Genomic DNA, 17811 nt, shown 5'->3' on the forward strand with positions numbered 1-17811 from the left:
GACTATTTATTTCCCTCCATAGATGCTACCTGACCTGCTGAGTTCCTCCAGCACTTTTTGTGTACTGCTCTAGATTCCAGCGTCTGCAGAAATGTTTGTGTCTCCAGAATATCCTCCCATTCCTTTCTCTCTCTCTACTTATCCAACCCCTTGCTATTCATCTCAACTTCGATAATAGTTCACTACTCTAATATTACAGAATCATAGAGAGTCATTGAGTCATACAATCCAAAGGCAGGCCCTTCAACCCATCATGTCTATGCTGACCTTTTTGCCCATCACACTAATCCCATTTACCTGCATTATGACTGTATCCTTTGCCTTGCCTAAATGTCTGTCTAAATGACTCTTAAATGTAGTAATTGTACCTGATTCCACTGCCTCTCCTGGCAGTGTGTTCCAGATACCAACCAACTCCCTCTAAAAATCATACTCCTCGGATCCCCTTTAAACCCCTTCCTCTCACTTAACCTATGTCCTCTTGTTTTTGACCCTCCTATCCTGGGACTAGGATTGAACTATCTACCCTATCTGTGGCTGTCGTAATCTTATATGATCTGAATGTAATTGTACAGGATTGTAAACTTACATTGTGTAACAATTAGGTGGTTCTGAAATCAGAACGTGTCTCAATGAGGTAAAGAGGATACACAACGTTTCATAACTTCCCCTTGTTTTACTGATGTTTTGAATCTCAGCATAATTCACAGGAGTCTAGTTCTCTCAATATCTCCCAATTTAATTATTAATGATAGTTTGATAGAGCTTATGAGGACAGCAAAAAAATTGGAATTAAAAAGAGGGAGATTCACCTTTTTTTAATTCACTCGTGGGATGTGGATATCGCTGGCAATGCCATCATTTCTTGTGCATAACTAATCACCCCAGATCTCAGGAAGCATACCAAGATATGAATTAGGCAGGCGCAGTAGTGTAGCCGTTAGTGTAATGCTATTTACAGCGCCAGCGACCGGGGTTCAATTCTGGCCATTGTCTGTAAGGAGTCTGTACGTTCTCTCCGTGACTGCGTGGGTTTCCTCTGGGTGCTCCGGTTTCCTCCCACATTCCAAAGATGTTGTGGGTTAGGAAGTTGTGGGCATGCTATGTCGGTGCTGGAAGCTTGGCGATACTTGCGGGCTGCCCCCAGAACACTTGACACAAAAAATGTATTTCACTGTGTGTTTCCATGTACATGCGACAAATAAAGATATCTTAATCTTAATTAGGTGCAGGAGTAGGTCAATGCCCCTCAAGCCTTCTCTGGGATCTGATTGTGACCTCAACTCAGCATTGATATCTTCCTGCAGTGACCTTTCATCCCCTTTGCTAATCAAATATCTTATCTCTTACTGATCAAAAATATTCAAAGACACTCCCTCCACCACTCTCCGAGAAAGGGTTCCAAAGACTCATGACCTCTAAGAGTTGTTTCATCTCGTCACTTTCTTGAATGTACGACCCATTATTTTTTAATTAGTGACTGCTAGTTATAGATTCTCCTACAAGAGGAGGTGTCCTCTCCACATTCACCCTGTTGATCCCTCAGGATCTAATATGTTTCAATCTAGTCCCCTCTTGCTCTTCCAAATTCCAGAGGTAGCCGGTCCAATGTTTCCTCATCAGACAGCCCACCCATTTCAGTCTACTAAACCTTCTCTGAACTGCTTCCAGTACAGTAATGTCCAACACCACACATAGTACTCCAGATGTGGGCTCACCCATGCCCTATGTAACTGAAGTATAACCTTCTTTTGTATTCAATTCTCCCAGCAAAAAATGGCAATATTCTGTTAGCTTTCCCAGTTACCTGTACACTAGCTTTCTGTAGGTCATGCCCGATCGCACTCAGGTCCTTTCACATCTCAGAGTTCTGCAATCTCTCACCATTTGCAGAATAAACCTTTAAGTTTTCCTGTCCAGTTTCACATTTTCCCTCATTATACACCAGTTGCCAGATCCATGCCTACTTACTAACCTATCCCTTTGTAGCCTCTTCACAACTTACCTTCCTGCTTTTCTGTATCACTGGCAGTGAAGAGTCAACCACAGTTATGCTGCATCTCTTGAAAATACTGGAGAAGCTGCAAGCAGTGTGGTCGCCATTTTACACACAGCAAGACAGCTCATTGTATCCATGATGGTCATAAAAGAACTATTCAATTCCACCATTATTAGGTGTGTAACGCTACAGCTCTTCACATATCAGGCAGACACCCACTATCCTTTTGATGAAAGGATTTTCCTTATCTCCCCTTTAATCCTTCTTGCTTTAATGTTATGTTCCCTTGTTTTTGACCCTCCGCTCAGGGAATTGGGTCCTTCCTAATTACTCAGAATCAGATTTATTATCACTGACATACAGTATGACATGAAATTTGTTGTTTTGCTGCAGCAGTACAGTGTAAAGACATAAAAATCTATAAATTACAAAAATAAATAGTGCAAAAAAAGGGAGAATGAGAAGTGTTCATGGACCGTTCAGAAATCTGATGGCGGAGGGGAAAAAGCTGTTCCTAAATCATTGAGTGTGGGTCTTCAGGCTCCTGTACCTTCTCCCCGATGGTAGTAGTGAGAAGAGGGCATGTCTGGATGGTGAGGGCCCTTAGTGATGGATGCTGCCTTCTTGAGGCACTGCCTCTTGAAGATGTCCTCAATGGTGGGGAGAGTTGTGTGCGTGATGGAGCTAGTTGAGCCTACAACCCTCTGCAGCCTGTTGCAATCCTGTGCACTGGAGCCTCCATACCAGGATGTGATGCAACCAGTCAGAATGCTCTCCACCATACATCTATAGAAATTTGAAAGAGCCTTTGGTGATGTACCAAATCTCCTCAAACTCCTAATGAAGTAGAGCTGCTGGTGTGCCATCATCATGATTGCATCAATCTGTTGGGCCCAGGATGGATGTTGATGCCCAGGAACTTGAAGCTGCTCACCCTTTCCACTGTTGACCCCTCAGTGAGGACTGGTGTGTGTTCTCCCTCACCAGTTGGTTGAGTTACTGTTGGCTATCTTGTGTTACAGTAGTCCCACATGGGCCACTCTGCTGTGAGATCCTACATAAAACAAGGAGGATAAGAGGGTGGTGTGGAAAAGTAATACAGGTTGAAACTCTCTTGTCCGCTGTTCCATAGTCTGGCACTCCCATGGCCTGAATGTTTTGAATCTGTAGTACAGACCTGTACTAATTAACTAATTCTAAGATCTAAAATTAATAAAGGTCTGTACTAACATGTAGCTAATTAACCCACCATGCAACTTTTGCTATCTCAGCTGATTTACAGAAAGTTTGGGCTGTCGATAGTTCTCGGAACCGTTAGGTAAGTCAGCGATGAAGGGTCTCGACCTGAAATATTGACTGTCCGTTTCCCTCCATAAATGCTGCCTGACCCACTGAGTTACTCCAGCACCTTGTGTGTTGCTCCAGATTCTGGTGTCTGCAGACTCTTGCGTCTGAACTTAATCTGTTTGTTTTCCAGGGTCTATCCAAATTTTTCCTCTGTCCGACTGGTAACCCCTATTCCGAGCTCCGTCAAGGGAAAAGATTACTGAGGGACAGAGAGAAAGATGCAAGGATGTGCTCAAAGCCTCCTTGAAGAAATGCAACATCCCCACTGACCCCTGGGAGTCTCTGGTTCATGGTCGCTCAATGTGGAGGAGGAGGATTCGTGATGGTATGGAGAGCGTTGAGGTTATACAGTACATGAGGAACACTCAGAGGTTCTTTCTAAGTGGCAAAAGGGGCATACCACCTCACAAAGTACTCACTCACCACCCCATCGGGCACCTCCTGCCCATCCCTGGAAGTCTGCAATTCCCATATTGTCCTCATTACTCACTTCAGAACTGAAGGGGGAGCAAACCATCCTCGATCCTGAAGGATTGCTTGGGAGGAAGAAGAAATTCTTACAATTCTGTGTCTGTAAAAGTTTCCAGGCATGCCCAAGCTAATATTTAATTAGTTTTCACTGCGCTTCTTGAAATGTTTGCACTTCCCATTCTAAGATCTTCTATTGTTTACTCTCTTCCTCGCACTATGGTAATATTATAGGCATGAGGACGAGCCTGCTATGTAAACAAGGCTGATAGACCAAAAATATTGGGAAAGTTATGCAGATTGAATTGTAAACAGTTGCGATACAGTGAGATTACATCCTTAATTAATCCACGTTAGTCAGCCAGGGCTGTGATATTTAAGGCAAGTTTACGAATGTATAGAAGTCATAGGGTAGTACAGCACGGAAACAGGCCCTTCGGCCCAACTCGTTCATGCTGACCAGGATGCCCATCTTAGTCCTATTTGCCTACATTTGGCCCATATCCATTTCCTATCCATGTACCCATCCAAATATCTTTTAAACGTAGTTATTGTACCTGCCTCAACCGCTTCTAGAAACGCACCATCTTCTGTGCGAAGAAGTTGCCCCTCAGATCCCTTTTAAATCTTTCCATCTTGACATGGCCTCTCCTCAACCACTCACCCCTGCCATGCCTCATATCCCTCCCTCCAACCCAATTCCACCCACCTCCTAGTCAGATCTATAAGACATAATTTATGCAGACGTTTTAATTCAATGCTCGGGGGTGCAGTCAAAATGAACGCCCGTTAATTAGGGCGCAGCTAGGAGACTGCTGCTTCACAGATCCAGTGTTCAATCCTGACCGCGGGTGCTGTCTGTGTGGAGTTTGCACATTCTCCCTGTGACCGTCTGGGTTTCCTCCAGGTGCTCCAGTCTCCTCCCACGTCCCAATGATGAGTGGGCTGGAAGGTTAATTTTTCGCTGTAAATGAGTGTGTCGGTAGAATCTGGGGGGGAGATGACAGGGATGGGGGGTGGGGGGGAATAAAATGGGATTGTATAGTGGCGGCATTTGTGTAAATGGGTGCTTGGTTATTGGTGTGGTCTCAGTGTGCTGAAGGGCTTGTTTCAGGACTGTGTAATGCTATGATTAGGTGAGATAGCAAACGTTGTTATTGTCTACCTTTTTGAATGATTATGAAAGCTTTGCAGGATCATTGGAGCTGTATTCTATAAGGAGGAGATCAAAGTCATAAAGGTTTCCTTCAACCAATTAGAAATATTGAAACACATAGAACATACAGGAACATAACTTGGCATCATGTACAGCACAGGAACAGGCCATTTGGCCCATGATGTTGTGCCGTACATGATGCCAAGTTAAGCTCATCCCTTCTGCCTGCACATGATCCATATCTCTCCATTCCCTTCATATTTATGTGCCTGTCTAAAAGCTTCGTAAGTGCCTGGTACACCTTTTCTGCACCCTCTCCAAACCCTCCATATCCTTCCTGTAATGGGCAACCAGAACTGCACACAGTACTCCACATGCGGCCTGACCAAAGTTTTATACAGCTACAGTATGACTTCCTGACTCTTATACTCAATGTCCTGACCGATGAAGGCAAGCATGACGAACGCCTTCTTTACCAGCCTATCTACTTGTGTTTACACTTCCAGGCAGTTATCAACTTGGACTTCAAGATCCTTCTGTATATCAACACCATTAAGGGGCCTGCCTTTAACTGTGTACTTTCCCCTTACATTTGACCTCCCAAAGTGCAACACCTTGCACTTGCCTGGATTAAACTCCATCCATTGATGATTTTGAGAATTAGCCTGGACATAATGTTGAGATGCTCTATTGTCTGGGATTACATTTGCTCTCCATTCTATGCAAGGCATCTGGCCAATAGCAATAGGCTGTAAATTTAAAGCATTACTAAAACCGGCAAGTGCTGGAACCACTCTGCAATTCAGGCAGCATTGTAGGAATAGGAATAGCGTTAACGTTTCAGGTCAAAGAACTTCTACAGATGTACTGATTGATAGTGTCCCGACTGACTCAAGAAGGCAACATCTCTCATCAAAGATCCCCACCATCCGGGCCATGCCATTTTCTCACAACTACCATCGGGCAGGAGGTACAGAAGCCTGAAGTCCCACACCACCAGGTTCACGAACAGCTACTTCCCTTCAACCATTTTGTTCTTGAACCAACCTGTACAACCCTAATCACTACCTCAGTGTTGCAAGTGAGGTGTAAAGTGGACTTTTTTTTTGTTCTAATTGTGTTCTTCCTTGTAAAAATTGTAAAATTGTGTATAATTTATGTTTAACTTATTTCTTGTGAATGCTGCTTATATGACGCTGTGTGCCTGTGATGCTGCTGCAAGTAAGTCTTTCATTGCACCATGTACTTGCGCATACAACGATAAACTCAACTCTGACTTTTGACTTTGAAGTTGGTTTTATGCCGCTTTTTTTTTACGGGGCGGGTGGGTTGGACTGGGCAGATTTCTGATAGGGTGAGGCCAGGGTTGCTAAGGGAATAAACCATTGCTGAAGTCACCTGGTTGATAAGTTAATGAGAGGATATCAGTGGAACAGATAGGCTTTTATGAGAAGCCAACAGTTTCATCTTTATAGTTACTAACTGACCAGCACTTTTAAAAGAAAAGAGATTTTATTAATTATTTGAATTTAAATTTTCCATCTGCAGTTGTGGGATTTGAACCGGTATTTCTGGATTAAAAATCTAGAACTCTGATGTGAAATGGAAGGAGATTAGATCAGCAAATGAATAATGTACTTTGGAACTGAAACAGAAAGGATTTGCATTGTACCAAGGTAGATACAAATGGAAATAGCGTTTGAATAATGTCATTTTGTGCTTGAATTATTAAGTCACAGATGAATGAAAGTGATGCATTAGGATGTTTGCCAACCTACAAAGAAATTATCTGAGTGAAAGAAAGTGTTGATCCTATCAATGATTGCTGCTTAGAAATGAAAGTGTGGGGCTTATGGCTTGGGGTGGGAGTCAATGTAGGAGACCACCAACAAAGAAAGTGGTTGGACAATTTCACCCACACTTGTGATAAATTTCAGGGCCATATAAACACTGAGCAAAGATGTTTCTCATTGCAATGGTGCTGAGCGTTGAATATCTTTCATTTCCTTTAACTTAATTGAATTTTTGCAAAGAGAGACAGAACCGTGACAATTTGAAATGTGCGTGATGGTTCGATTTCTGTAAATAGCAACCTCAATTACTTGCAAAGTCATCGGCGAGGAAGCTGCAGCAACCCTTATTTAACACATCCTTGGTGACGTACAAGTTTGTGTGGGAAAGCAGTTATTGGCTTAGGATCGGTTTTAAATGGAAATAAAACATTTAGAAACTTGAATAAATGAATTAACAGCCTTCTAGATGAGCTGAATAGAGAAGAATTTAAACAACCAGCCTGATTGACATCAGTCGATGCTTCCTGGAAACACATCAGGGCATTATAAAGAAAATGAGGATTTGCATTTCTGTAGCGTCTTTCTTTCACTCCAGGAAGACTTAAATTGCTTCATCACCAATTCCATTGGGGCAGCAGTTAGTGCTACTGCCCCACAGCTCCAGTGACCCATGTTCAAGGTTAACAGAGAGTGATGCCTGTGTGGAGTTTGCATGTTCTCTCTGTGACTGCATAGGTTTCCCCTGGGTGCTCTGGTTTCCTCCCCCATCCCAAAGGTGTTCTGGTGGATTAGTTCGCTGCTGTAAATTACCCCCGAGTGCAGGTAAATGACAAAAGAAACAAAGGGAGTTGATGACCATGTGAGAGAGAGTAAGTTTTATAAAGTTATCTGGGAAGCTGAAACTAGAGGGGTTACAATAAGGTGTAAGAGATTCAGGGGGCATCTGAGGAAGAACATTTTCAACCAGAGGGTGGTTGCAACAGGATTGCACTGCCTGAGGGGGTGATGGAGCAAGGTGCTCTCTCAACACTTAACAAGTATCCAGACAAGCAAGGCATCCAAAGCTATGGGTGGACTGGTGGTAAATGGGATTAGTATAGACAGTTACTTGATGGTCAGCATTGACATGGTGGCCGAAGGGCCTCTCTCTGTGCTGTATGACTCTAGAAGTTGCTGGGTTATAGGGCAATAAGAGGGGGGATAACATTGATGGGATTGGTCTACTCAGAGCAGTTATGGGCTGAATGGCCTCTTCTTGCCTGATGAGTCTAGTTGCTGTGGTAATGTACTTGGTAACAATATATCAACATTGTGAGGATGTCGACAAAGATGTATGGATGTTGGTTGAGGGGATGAATATTGGCCAGGGCACCTGGGAAAATTTTTTTATCATGGAATCTTTAATCTTCACCTGGGAGAGTAAACAGGATTTAGCATTTGGTTTAATAAGCAGAACCTCCAGATGGTACAACACTCCCTCAGTGCAGGCCTGGAGTAGTTCAGTGGGGGAACTTATTGACCACCATCACCTCTGGAGACCCCAGCCTTGTGTCAAATGAAAATTACTCGGTGTCCCAGGCACATCCTTCCTAATTCCAAGTTGTCCAAACCCCGGTTGTGCATGACAGAGGGAAGCTAGACGATCATTGCTCTGGATTTGGTGGAGGAGTTACCCAGTAGATTCCTTCATTATCTGCTCAAAACAACCTTGCTTCTAAATGTGTATCCAGACCTTTTATTACAGGTTGAAACTTCCTGGTGTGGCGACTTTGGGACCTGACTGGTACTGGACCACAGAAGATCCAGACCACAGAAACAGTCCCTGATCATCTTCCTCTAAGCAGGAGAACTGTTCTTTGTAAGTATAGACATTCGCTGGAGCAGCAAAGTGGAGACACCAAAGGTTGCAGACGCTGGAATCTGGAGCAACACACAAAAAGCTGGAGGAACTCAGCAGGTCAGGCAGCATCAGTGGAGGGGAATGGACAGTCGATGTTTCTGAAGAGTTGGCATGGACCTGATGGTTTTCTTTCTGTCTGTAAGAATGGTAGCTAGACAGCAAGTGTCAGGCTACCTGTCACTTGCTGTCCACTCATTTTCCCCACTGATCCCCTTTGTTCTTGATCTTCTCTGCCTGATGAGATTCCAAGTCGTGGCATGCTTTAAAACGAATGGCTGTGGCATTAATAAAAGAAAAATGAAAGACACTCAAAGTGTCCTCTCAAGTAGGGAAACCATTGGGAAACCAAAGAGGCATGAAGAGATTGGGATGTGGTTGACATAAAGGAAATGTTTCCAGTATGAACGGGATCAAATTCACCGGCCATAAATATGTGGTGGTCACATTGAATTCAATGAAGAATTCAGGAGAAAGCTTCTTTCCTCAGAGAGTAGACAGAGTGTGGAATTGTTACAGGATGATGAATTTAAAAGTACAGAGTAAAGGATTATTCTGACAGGGTTTGATGAGGAAAGGCAGGCGGCGACTAACCCCAACCCTAACCACACCACCATGTAGCAAATGGACTGAATGGTTCCTAATAGTCAATGCAGACAAATGGGGCAATTGGTTTGGATTTGCGAAAGATACTTTATAAGAAATGTGTCTATTTTTCAAGCACTTGGGGAAAAAACGATGAGCAAAAAACAAACCTGCTGGAGGAACCCAACAGGTCAGGCAGCATCTGTGGAGAGAAATGGACTGTCGACATTTCGGGTCGAGACCCTTCATCTGGACTCAGTTGAAAGTCGACTGTCCACTTCCCTCCACAGAGCTGCCTGACCTGCTGACTTCCTCCAGCAGTTTGTTTTTTGCTCCAGATTCCAGCACTTACAGTAATGAGACTATTGATCATCCATGTACCTTTGAAAATTGTACGTGGCTACCGCAAGTTTACTCAGGAGTGGAAATTTCTAGGTATCCCATTAAACTAATAGGCTGATGCCAACTAAGGATCAGAGAATGTGGGCACAACAGAATGCAAGCTCAGAGAATGAAGGTGCAACATTTACACCCAGCACACTTTAGTTAAACCTTTTTAAATAAATCATAGAATGCATTGCTTGTGATGTGCACTTGTTCTACAACTTGTCAGTTCTTGGGGGGTGTTGAATGGGAAAAGAATGTTCCTTTGTCTTAGAAGTCTCTGCCTTTACAGCAGTAGCTCTCAAGGCAAAGTCCAAAAGAGGGAATCCAAGAGCGCTTGGAAAATCCTCCACAAAACTATAAGCAAAATGCAAAACACTAGCTCACAAACTCAAATGGAAAGCTTCAAGATGAGCTTTTTCTTTGACAGAGAAAAATCATTTTTTTTTTAAAGAGGATTTGCTTGCAGAACTCAAACAGTTTATCCTGTCAGTCTGTGTCATGGTAATTTTGGTTTTCATTTTCCTGATGTGTAATCCAGAAGAGCAATGAGCACAAAAATACAAAAAAAAAGAACTGTCAGCAGCTTGCAAGTGAAAATATTTCAGTTTTCCGCTCTACAATTAACTGCTCATGCGGATGGAATTGTGAATTAAGAATGATGGGGCGGCCGCAGGGCATTCGTATATCTGACAAGGTGACAACAAGACAATCATTCTTCTGCAGTCAATGTTCAGGTTGTAATTTTCCATACTGTGACTCAAACGGCAGTCTCTGCTGTAACTCTCGTGTCCTTTGAAGAGGACGTTGGCCCAGAGAGAGGGTGCAGAATGGCCAAAGCGGAGACGCAAGACATGGCAGATACTGGAATCTGAAGCAACGCACTAAAACGCTGGAGGAACTCATCTGTGGAGGGAAACGAACAGTCGACGTTAAATTTTAAATTTTAAGTTTTATTTACAGCATGGTAACAGGCCCTTCCGGCCCAACGAGTCCGCACCACCCATTTTAAACCCAAATTAACCTACCCGTACGTCTTTGGAATGTGGGAGGAAACCGGAGCACCCGGAAGAAACCCACGCAGACACGGGGAGAATGTACAAACTCCTTACAGACAGCGACGGGAATCGAAACCCGATCGTAGGCGCTGCAATAGTGTCGCGCTAACCGCTAGGCTACCGTGCCGGGTCAAGACCCTTCATCAGGACTGGAAAGAAAGAGGGTAGGTAGCCTGTATAAAAGGGTGGGGGGGGGGGAAGGGGTGCAGCAAGAGCTGGAGGGTGATAGGTGGATCCAGGCGAGGAGGCAGGTGATAGGCAGATCGGGTGGAGGGGGGGGGAAGAGTGGGAATGATGTTAGAAGCTGAGAGGTGATAGGTGGAGGTGACAAAGGGCTGAAGATGATGGAATTTGATAGGAGGGGAAGGTGGAGCCCGGAATAAAGGGAAGGAGGTGGGGGGGGGGGGAGAACTGGTGAGAGGAGTGTGCGGGTGATGGGCAAATGGAGAGGGTGGGAACGAGGTTGGGCGATGGGGGCCAGTTGTATCAGGAAGAGAGAGAAAAGAAAAAGGGGGGGGGGTGAAGGGCAGGGGGGGAGCGGTTCGACGCTTATGCCGCCAGGTCGGATACAGCCCAGGCAGAATAACTCACCAAATCCAAGCTACGGTGCGGAGAGCCACACTTAATAAATCTCCTGGAAACTTTGAAGCTTTTGTTCTGACAGCCTTGCTTGCCCTTTGCCAACTTTAAACCATAAAGAATATACATTTATATAGCATCTTTAACACTGTATAATGTTCCCAAGGTGTTTCATGGGAGCGTCAAAGAAAATGTCTGGCTACAGATGACCAGAAGTTTGATTAAGGGGGCAGAACTGTTGTACATGACGTTGAGGTCACACCTGGAGTACTGTGTACAGTTTTGGTTACGCTTCATAGGAAAGACGTCATTAAGCTGGAAAGAGTTCAGTGAAGATCTACAAGAATGTTAACAGGACGCAAAGGCCTGAATTATACGGAGAGGTTGGGTAGGTGAGGAGTTTATTCCTTGGAGCGTAGGACACTGAGGGGTGACATTATAGAGGTGTGAAAAATTATGAGGGACATAGATGGGGTGAACGCGCACAGTCTTTTTCCCAGGGAAAGGCAACCAAAAACTAGAGTTTAGGGTGAGAATTGAAGGATTTTAAAAAGGGATCTGAGGGACAATTCTTCACCCAGAGGGCAGTCTGTATATGGAACGAGCTGCCAGAAGAAGTGGTTGAGGCAGGTACAATAATAACATTTGAGATAATTGGACAGGTACATGGATTGGGAAGGTTAAGAGGGATAGGGGCCAAACACAGGCAAATGGGACTTTTTTAGATGGGGCATCTTGGTAAGCATGGATGAGTTGGGCCGAAAGGCCCGCTTCTATTGTTCTATGACTCTATGATTCAAACTGCAGTGTCTTCTGTAACTCTCATATCCTTTGAAGAGAGAGGTTGCAGAGTAGCCAAAATCTGTTAAGAAGGCAGAGGATGCCCTTGCTGAATGGATTGTGACTTCCCCATTTTCAGACAGCCACACTTCACAAATGCCGTGGAATTTTTGAAACTTTTGTTCTGACACTCTTGCTTGCGCTTTTCCAACTTTAACCAAAAAAACAAGAATATACATATATAGCATTTTTAACACTGTATAATGCTCCCAAAGTGTTTCATGGGAGCATCAAAGAAAATTGGAATCCAGTCCAGATGAAGTCTCGACTGTCCATTTCCCTCTGCAGATGCTGCCTGACCCGCTGAGTCCCTTCAGCAGTTTGTTTTATGCTGAGGAAATCTGAATATCTGGCAACAGATGACTGGAAGTTTGATCAAAGCTGTAAGACTGTAGGAATTCACACCAGCCTGAAGGAGGACACAAACATTTCGGGAAGGAGCTTAGGTCCTTGGCAGGTATCGCTGTGGTAGAGTGCAGAAAATTAAAGATCCATAATTAGAGGAGATTGGGGGGGTGGGGGTGGATTGGAGGGTTGTGGGCCTTGGGAGATTTCAGAGGTGGGGAAAAGATGAAGAGGGATTTGGAAACAAGAATGAGAATTGCGGGCTGCTTAGCTGGAAATCAGCAAGCACAGAAGTGATGGGAGATGATACTTGGTGTGAATTAAGATATGGGCAGCAAAATATTGGATGAACTCAACTTTAGAGAAAAGGTAAAACAAGGACAACAGCAAAACTATCTCACAGCTGCTGAGAAACAAAGGACTGCAGGTGCTGGAATCTAGATGAAAAACACAATGATGCTGGAGGAACTCAGCAGGCCAGGCAGCATCCGTGGAGAAAAGCAGGCGGTCAACATTGCAGGTCATTTTTTTTGGAACCTTGCAACCTAATGGCATGAACAGGACTGAAGATATGTCAGTCCTCGGCCTCCTTCACTGCCAGGAGAATTTCAAGCACAAACTGGAGGAACAGCACCTCATTTTCCATCTTGGAACCGTGCAGCCTAACAGCATGAATATTGAATTCTCTCACTTTAGGTAATCCCCACCCCCCTTCCCCAAAATGCCTCTCCCCCCCCCCCCCCCACCATGCTTCTCTTTTTTCTGTTCCTAGCATTTTTTCCCTCCCTTCTTACCTTTGACCCATCCCCCGGTGGATCTGCTCTCCCCTCCTCCCCCACCCCTGCCTATCACTATCTCTTACCTGCATCTACCTATCACCACCTTGTGCCCACCCCATCTCCCCTCTTTTGTCCACCAATCACTGCTCTGCTTTTCCCTCCTATATATTGGGCTTCCCCTTTTCCCATGTTCAGTCCTGAAAGAAGAGTCCTGACCAGGAACATTGACCACCTGCTTTTCTCCACAGATGCTGCCTGGCCTGCCGAGTTCCTCCAGCATCATAGTGTTTTTCATCACTGCTGTTGAGACAGGGTGTAATGCAACAACCATCTCTTGGGTTTAACTGCAGCTTTAGTCTTTGAGTGTATGGACCAGAGACCAGCACTGTATTCCTCTATAGATCTTTCCTTCAAAAGATTTGGTGTTAATGTAATGAGCTATCTACTTAATTCTACCCATAGGCATGATTCTTTCCTTTCAATAGTACAACAATTGCATCAGGACAATTATGAATATTTGCAATTCAGTGATGAAGGAATCTTTTTTCCAATCGTTAAATTTTGAAAACATTGTGAGCATTTTATAGCACTTTGAGATTTCATTACTGGGCTTGTAAGTTATTCATTGTGACCTTCCATTTATCCCAAACTGTTAGCAAATGCGATGATGCTCTTGTAAGTAGTCCAAATATTTTAGGAAGCTGCATTGTAGAGCAGATACTGTGGAAATGCTCAGCAGGTCAGGCAGCACTTGTGGAAAGAGAAACTAAGTGTTTCAGGTCGAAGACCCTGCATCAGAACTGGTGAAGATAGTGGCAAACAACATCATCAGGTGGAAGTGATATCCCAGTTTTGACTTGGTTGGTAGGTAAGTTGGCCCACTGTAAATTGCCATTAACGTGTAGGTGAGTGGTAGGGTTTTGGGGGGCACATTGATAAGTAGGTGGGAAGAATAAAATGGGATTAGTGTAGTTGGCTGCTTAAAGGTCAGCACAGATTCGGTGGGCCGAAGGGCCTGTTTCTGTGTTACGTGACTTTGTGGCTCTCTATAGTTTGGAAGATGTTGTGTATTCTCATGTTCAATGAGCCACCGGCAAAATGGTTATATTACTGCACTGGTACTCTCATTTTCTGGAGATACGAGTTGAAAATCACATCATTGCAACAGGGCAATTTAGATTCTGCAAATCGAATAAAACTGTAGCTTTCTTAAAAAAGAACAATCTGAAACTACCAGGTTGTGGTAAAAACCCATCTATAGGGAGGAAATCCTGCTGCTGTTATCCAGTCAGACCCAGAATCCAAGCATTGTGCCTTACTCTTCACTACAGTAGTGGGGATCTCCCATTCAGTGCAAGGGCTGTCCTAGTTGGGTACTGTGTAAATTGCCCCTAGTGTGTAGGTGAGTGGTAGAATCGGTGGGGGGGGTGGTGGGTGTTGATGAGAACATGGGAAGAATAAAATGGGTTAAGACTGGATTAGTGTAAAAATGGGTGCTTGATACCTTGATGTACTGATGTGATGAAATGATCTGAATGGATGGCATGCAAAACAAAGCTTTTCCACTGTACCTCAGTACATGTGACAATAATAAACCGATTTACCTTTTTCTCCATGTATCTGTCTAAATATCTTTTAAATATTTGTTGGTGCAGACTCAATGTACGGTAGGGCCTGTTTCTGTGCTGCATTTCTCTCTATGACTCTTTTACTCCAAGTTTTATTCCCAGCTGATGCCAGTGAGATGATGGAAAGACATTGAGATTTTGGGAGGTGGGTCACTCACCATCGGATACCCAGCCTCTGACATACTCTTGAGCTACGGTATTGATACAACTGGTCCAACTGAATTACTGGTCGGCAGTGACCTCCAACATTTAAAAGATATTTTGACAGGTACATGGATAGAAAAGTAAATCGGTTCATTATTGTCACATATACTGAGGTACAGTGAAAAACTTTGTTTTGCATGTCGTCCATACAGATCATTTCATCACATCAATACATCAAGGTAGTACAAGGGAAAAGCAATAACAGAATAAAGTGTTATAGTAACAGAGGAAGTGCAGTGCAGGCAGACATTAATGTGCAAGGCCATGATGAGGTAGATTGTGAGGTCAAGAGTCCAACTTTTCATAGCAGGGGACTGTTCAATAGTCTTATAACAGCAGGATAGAAGCTGTCCTTGAGCCTGGTGGTAAGTGCTTTCAGGCTTTTGTATCTTCTACCCCATGGGAGGGGGAGAGAAGAGAGAATGTTTGTGGTGGGTGGCGTCTTTGATTTAGAGGGATATGGGCCAAATACAGGCAAATGGGACTACCTCGGAAAGATGACTTGGTTGGCATGGATGAGTTGGGCTGAAGGGCCTGTTTCTGTGCTGTATAACTCTAATGTTAATGTTCTTTGGATGTTTTCCCCTCCAATAACATTACTGACTCTGAGATTGCCCGTGTCCTTCACAGTGAAGTAAATTAATCAAACTCCATTCTTTGACCAACATGAAATACGCCAGCTTCTTATGCAATGGACACCAGATTGCTTAAAGGCATTTTGAAAGGTTTTCAGCTGATGCCTACACTTTCCAGTGCAATGCTAAGGCGTGAATGTCATTCATGTTTTAAGCTCGAGGTCAGCACTTTAAAGAACTGCTTACCTCATGTGAAATCTCCATGCTAATGAAATACCCACTCAATGATTGAATATACACTAGGTGTTGCAGGGCTAATTTCAGTGAAATGCACAGATATGTAAAGCCTTAGGAAGCAGATGGGGTCTTATCGCAATGTACATTGCAAGCGAAGGGGGTCTTTTGATATGATGGCCATTGACATTCAAGGAGGATAAAAATAAATATCTATATTGCTCCATTTACAGAGCAGGAGATTGTGGAAACATTTATCCAATTAGTCCCACTCCCCTGCTCTTTCCTCAGCCCTTTTCTTTATACATTTATATTGAATTCTCTTTAGAAAAAGTTGCTGCTGAATCTGCAAAGGGAAGTATAGAGGGATGGTAGATATGATTGATGATTCATTAGCCAATGCCTCCACTACTTTTGGCAAGCTTCTTGTATTTGGAACAACATCTTCTTCTCAGGCAGTCCTTAGGGTCAAGGATGACCTGCTTCCATTCCAGATCTGAGGAGAGGGAGGTAACTACCTGTATGTCAGTTCTTTTAATGTGGGGTGGCCATTGTGCACCAGCTCTCACATAGACTGACTCACAGACAACCAGCCTCCCCTCCATAGACTCTGTCTACACCTCTCACTGCCTCAAAAAAAACATAATTAAAGAACCCTCCCACTCCAGACATTCTCTCTTCTCCCCCCTTCGATCAGGCAGAAGATACAAAAGCTTGAGAACATGTACCTCCAGGCTCAAGAACTGCTTCTATCCCGCTGTTATAAGACTCTTGAGCGGACCTCTTGAACAATAGTGATGAACTTTTGACCTCACAATGTACTTTGTTATGGCCTTGCACCTTATTGTCCCCCTGCACTGCACTTTCTCTGTAACTGTAACATTATATTCTGCATTCTGTTACTGCTTTTCCCTTGTACTACCTAAATGCACTGATGTGATGAAATCTGTTTGGATGACACGCAAAACAAAGTTTTTCACTGTACCTCGGTACATGTGACAATAATAAACCAACTTCAATCTTAAGAAATAGGAGCAGGAGTAGACCACAAGGTCATTCAAGCCTGTCTCGTCACTCAATAGGATAATGGCTGATCTATGCTGGCCTCCTCCTCTTCTGTGCCATTTCCTCATAACCCTCTATTCCTCGATCTGTCAAATATTTATCCACCTCCACTTTAAATACTTCCAACGGTCCAACTTCTACCACCAACCGGGGCAGAGAATTCCAGAGATTCACCACCCTCTGAAAGAAGAAATTTCTATGTACCCGAGTTTTAAATGACCGGCCCCTTAGTTTGTTGTCCCCTTGTTCAAGTCTCTCCCACTTGTGAAAACATCCCAACATCTAAGGGTCTTGACCAAAAACGTTGACTGTTCATTTCCCTCCATAGATGCTGCCTGACCCGCTGAGTTCCTCCAGCATCTTTGTGTGTCGCTCCAGATTCCAGCATCTGCAGTCTCTTGTGTCTCCAACATCTACCCTGTCAAGCCCCCTCAGGATCTTATATGGTTGAATAAGGTCACCCCTCATTCTTGTAAACTTCAAAGAACGAGGTCTGGGTCCATTGGTAAGTGGGGGGGGGGGGGTGGCAGGCATGATGATTGGTGATCAGCCTTTGCCGCACAGCATGTGCACACACCCACACTGAGGAGATCTTGTCCATATCCTTATCTCCCATCCCTGACAATCTCCCCCCTTCACTTTCATCGATTCCATCCTTCCATTATCTATCCTTATCCTATTCCCTCTTTCCTTAACCCTGTCCCCAGATTTTCCCCATCCTTCAAGCTCCCTCTCTCTCACACAAGCTGCAAACATTTAACACTTCCATCAGTTTTGTGTCCTCAGCGTCCCTCCATCCAGCAGTGGAAGCTGGGTCACCTACTCCAAGCAGGTTTGCCTCAGGAATACTTGGATCTCCAACAGCGAGATCCTTG

Source organism: Pristis pectinata, chromosome 32 (genome assembly GCF_009764475.1).
Source record: "Pristis pectinata isolate sPriPec2 chromosome 32, sPriPec2.1.pri, whole genome shotgun sequence".
Taxonomy (NCBI): Eukaryota; Metazoa; Chordata; class Chondrichthyes; order Rhinopristiformes; family Pristidae; genus Pristis; species Pristis pectinata.